The sequence below is a fragment of the Littorina saxatilis genome, linkage group LG1 (assembly GCF_037325665.1).
Source record: "Littorina saxatilis isolate snail1 linkage group LG1, US_GU_Lsax_2.0, whole genome shotgun sequence".
Lineage (NCBI taxonomy): Eukaryota > Metazoa > Mollusca > Gastropoda > Littorinimorpha > Littorinidae > Littorina > Littorina saxatilis.
Genome location: NC_090245.1, coordinates 19,298,100 through 19,303,336, shown reverse-complemented (window position 1 = coordinate 19,303,336; position 5,237 = coordinate 19,298,100). Strand labels below are relative to the sequence as shown.

The window sequence follows — 5,237 nt, the reverse complement described above, 5'->3', positions numbered from 1 at the left end:
CTGTATATAGTTCCAACATCACAGACTGACATAGACCCACATCTTGAGATGGTCAAATCAAGTTCTATCCATAGTTCACAGAACACTGAAGAATAGCCTACTTTATAGTCCCGCCATCACAAAAATAAACCCACATCTTGAGATGGTCTTATTCTATGCATAGTTCAAAGAACACTGAAGCCGGAATAGCCTACTTTATAGTTCCGCCATCACAAACATATAAACCCACATTTTGAGATGGTCTTATTCTACAATCCATATTTCAGATAGCGCTGAAGAATAAGCTACTTTATAGTTCCAGAACACTGAAGAATATTCTACTTTATAGTTCCACCATCACAACTATAAACCCACACCTTGAGATGATCTTCGTTATACTATCCATAGTTCATAGAGCACTGAAGATGCTGCGGTAATCGTATCATGGTCACAGAGAACGATACACAAGGGCACATAACGCAGTGAAGTCTGCTTCCTTCATCGCTGCAAGTGCCTTGTTGTGTGAAACTCTATGCCAGGCTCTACCGCAACACATAATTATTTTGGCGGTGCTGTTTCACATTACGATCAAAGAGTAGTTCTGGAGTTAATTACACTGCCGGTAATTTTTTTCGACAAAGCAGCAAGCTTTGATCAAAACGCAGAGTTATTGATGTAGAAGAGATTTAGCAGACACAGTTACTAATACGTAACAAATAACTCGACGCTCTCTGACTCTGTTCAAGTCTGCCTCTGCCGTGTAGCCACAGTACTCAGTGAAAGTCGATGCCGTCTCCTCAACTAACACTCACAAACTGCAGGAATCCTCCCCGCTGCGAGTCACATTCCAGATCACAGTAACAGGCATTTTTCTCATTTTTCCCCCCTCCAAGCAATCTCCACGTGTGAACCTGAAAACACTCGTATAGTTTTCTTCCCCACAGCAACTGCAAGCTCGCCTCCCTAACCATGAAAACACTCTCTCTTGTCGGATCGTTTCCCAACAGAGAAACGCGAACAACTTGAATCCCATTGACTGACAAAAAAAGAAGATGCAATGTGGTGCCGGATGCAGACTGCCATGAGCAATTTGATGTGAAGCTGTGCCGCATGCGATAGATGAAAAAGCCGTGCAGTCACAGTTCACACCTTTTGTAATCAGAGCCCAAAAAGGTGTATAACATCTGTCGCCAAGAGTTTTTATTAATATTTTATTACCACCCGAATAAAGCGTTAGTTATATAGTTGTTAAGCTGTAAACTATCTTTCGTGTAATTTGGTTGATGTTATTTACCGACATGTCTTTTCTGTTGGATTCATCACACACACACACACACACACACACACACACTCACACACATACACACACACACAAACACCTACACACACACACACACACACACACACACCACACACACACACACACACCACACACACACACACACACACACACACACACACACACACACACACACACCACACACACACACACACACACACACACACACACACACCACACACACCACACACACACACACACACCACACACACACACACACACACACACACACACACACACACACACCACACACACACACACACACACACACACACACACACTCACACACACACACACACACACACACACACACACACACACACACACACACACACACAGCTGAACGACATCTGTTACGTAGTTTTACCTGAATATTGAATAAATCATCATAGGCTTGCTGCCGGTTAAATTTTTGTACGTGGCGTTTGGCTGTTACTGTTCTGCATGTTTCACTGTTGTTTTTATCCTTTGTCACTGACTGCTTTTTTTTTTTAATTGCCTTTTTTTTTTAAATGTCTCTTTTTGTATTAGGGGAGGGGGGGGGGGGGTGCCGGGGCTGTCTCAGTGTTTCATCACTTGTTACCACGAACGGGTTGTTGTTGTTTTTGGTGTTGTTTATTCTGCTACCGATGTTGTTATAACTGCTGCTGATGCTGTCACAAAAGGTATTGCAAGTATTTTGCCTTTTTATTATCTATTTTTTTTAACGCAAAGAACGCTAGATCACAGCTGAGCAAGCGAATGCCAAACTTCTTGTCAGCCCGCCAAAACTGACTTGCAGCTGACAGCTCAGAAGCTGGAACTGTACACGACAGAGAATATGTATACACTAGTTTTTACAGCAGCTTTCCTGCCTTTGGCACAAATCTCCCTTGGTGCTATGTTTGAGGAGGGAAAAGCGGCATGAGACTGCCCATAACGCTAAGTTTTGTTTTTTTCAATTTTAATTTTGTAAGAGTTTAAACTTCACGATTTAAAAACAGATCAAGTTAAGATGCTAGAGTTGCGATTACATGTAGTACTCTCAGTTGTAAATTTCAAAATGAATTCTGAGCCTCAAAACCTCTCCGCCGGAAACAGATAGACAGCTAACCGTTTCAATGTCAAGACTAAACAAGTCGCGTGAAGCGATATAAAAACATTTAGTCAAGCTGTCGGCATTAAAGTAACAGATAAACACAATAAACAGTCATCGCCGAGATTTTATTTAAGATTGTCTCGACTAACTACACCCCAAAATAGAGACGGGTCACGCTCGTCTCAGGGTTGCGTGGAAACGCAGTACTTACTTAACTTATTTTCTGTCATTCTGAGCACATTTTTAGAGTAAACATTATATATGTATATATTTTTGAATTCATGAGAAGATGAGGAATACGATGCAATCATATTTAAATCTGTTAGTAAAAATTTGATTTTAATGACAACTTTAATGAGCAAACTAAATAACTAGTTTTTAAGCCTCCAAGCTGAGATGCAATACCATAGTCCGAGCTTCTTCGAAGATTGCTTCACCAAAATTTCAACCAATTTGGTTAAAAAATGAGGGCGTGACAATGCTGCCTCAACTTTCACAAAAAGCCGGATATGACGTCATCAAGGAAATTAATCGAAGAAATGAACTCTCATGTGAAATTTCATGAAGACTGGTCCAGTAGTTTTCTCTGAATCACTTTACACACACACACACACACACACACATACACACATACACCACCACCCTCGTCTCGATTCCCCCCGTCTATGTTAAAACATTTAGTCAAAACTTGACTAAATGTAAAAACAAACAGACAGGTTAGTTTATGTGATGTTTAATCATTGACATAAGAACACATTCACAAATTAAGCGTTGCGAAAACTAACATTTCTTGTCAATTTTTGTTTGTTTGATTCAGAAAGACTGAAAAGCACACATAGTTGACTATACACTCACGCAATCTTCACTTTTCACATCGACCGTTTGAATATCACATCTACTAGCACATGGTCGCGGGATTGCAACTCGCTTGTGACAAGCTTCCAGTGACGGCTTGGCCGACTGTAACGTTGTTTCGCAGTGTTTGCACGCTAGCAGTACTGAAGGGATCGAAAGAGGCAGTGTATCCTTAGCGGATTATGACTGTATTCAGTTATTCTGCAGAAAAGACAAATGCTGGAGAAAAACCGTTCTTTTCTGCAGCATTTCTGCATAATGTCATCTTTCGCCGAAGCAGCGTTTTTTTCTGCAGCAAAACATTTTACTGCAGTAAAATTGAAATCAAGAATGCTGCTGTAAAACGGTGCTGTTGTTTTACTGCAGAAAACCTGTTTACATTTGTACTGGCTCTTGGCGGATTATGACATTATTCAGTTATTCTGGAGAAAAACCGAAATGCTGGAGAAAAACTGTCTTTTCTGCAGCATTTCTGCATAATGCCATCTTTCGCCGAAGCAACGTTTTTTACTGCAGTAAAACAGTTTTTCTGAAGCATAGTGTTTACTCGGTTTTCCGCAGCATTATTGCGATTAACTTTTTCTTCAGAATAGCCTGTGACAGTTTTTCTGGAGAAGAACGAACGACCTTGTAAAGTATAGTAGCGTTTGTATTCGTCGCCCCCTGGGATAGTATAATAGTTTGTTCCGCAGTGTACCAATCAGAAGGCGTGTAGCATAAGGGCATTATATTCAACTTCACAATGGCGGCCGAACGTGAACAATTTCTGAAGCAAATCGAACACGAAGTGGGCTACTGCGTTCGTCTGGGAAAATGTGACAATGTCAATTGCTGACATGTGCCATTGTTTAATTTGAAACTTTGAACTTCCGGCGGAAAGGAAGTCAGACAGACAAAATACATTCGTGTCACGCACAACTATTGGTAATTCTGGATGAGTCCATCTCTCGACAGAGGGGGGCTCGCGTGCTACAACATTATAATGAGCCAGTACAAAATGCTGCAGAAAAAGTGTAAACAGGTTTTCTGCAGTAAAACAACAGCACCGTTTTACTGCAGCATTCTTGATTTCAATTTTACTGCAGTAAAATGTTTTGCTCCAGAAAAACCCGTTGCTTCGGCAAAAGATGACATTATATGCAGAAATGCTGCAGAAAAGACAGTTTTTCTCCAGCATTTCTGTTTTTCTGCAAAATAACAGAATAATGCCAAAATGCTGAAGAAAAAGTGTAAACAGTTTTTCTCCAGTAAAACAACATCACCGTTTTACTGCAGCATTCTTGATTTCAATTTTACTGCAGTAAAACTGTTTTACTGGAGAAAAAAACGTTGCTCTCGCAAAAGATGACACTATGCAGAAATTCTGCAGAAACAAACAGTTTTTCTCCAGCATTTCTGTTTTTCTGCAGAATAACTGAATAAAGTCATAATCCGCTAAGGATAGCAGTGTGTGCGTGTGGCAACTGATGTCGCGGTTGTGAGCCTGCTGGTCCGCTTTATCATGGGTTAGCGTACGATGAAATAGGACCCCCTCTCATTAACTTATGGGAGGGTGTGAACGTTGATTTGATTGTGACAATTATCGCGGCTTTCTGCCTGCTGAATGTTAACGGTTTGGCAAAAATAGTGCCACTGCGGCCAACCTTACGCCGTGCAAGTTGGTACGTTTACAGGTTCGGCTTGCTTCAAGTGGAGTCAGTTCTTTGCACACCGGCACGGTTGGCCTAGTGGTAAGGCGTCCGCCCCGTGATCGGGAGGTCGTGGGTTCGAACCCCGGCCGGGTCATACCTAAGACTTTAAAATTGGCAATCTAGTGGCTGCTCCGCCTGGCGTCTGGCATTATGGGGTTAGTGCTAGGGCTGGTTGGTCCGGTGTCAGAATAATGTGACTGGGTGAGACATGAAGCCTGTGCTGCGACTTCTGTCTTGTGTGTGGCGCACGTTATATGTCAAAGCAGCACCGCCCTGATATGGCCCTTCGTGGTCG

General features: G+C 41.8%; 1 protein-coding gene across 2 annotated transcripts in view; it reads right to left on the bottom strand.

Annotated features, from left to right (window-relative positions):
- Positions 1 to 1,095, bottom strand: part of LOC138963869 (glycine receptor subunit alpha-2-like) — an 88,181-nt gene extending 87,086 nt beyond the window's left edge. For both annotated transcript variants that reach the window (XM_070335728.1, XM_070335731.1), the window contains exon 1: positions 1 to 1,095. This exon is cut by the window's left edge and continues 356 nt beyond it. The gene's annotated coding sequence lies outside the window, so the exon portion shown is untranslated.
- Between the last annotated feature and the right edge of the window lie 4,142 nt (positions 1,096 to 5,237).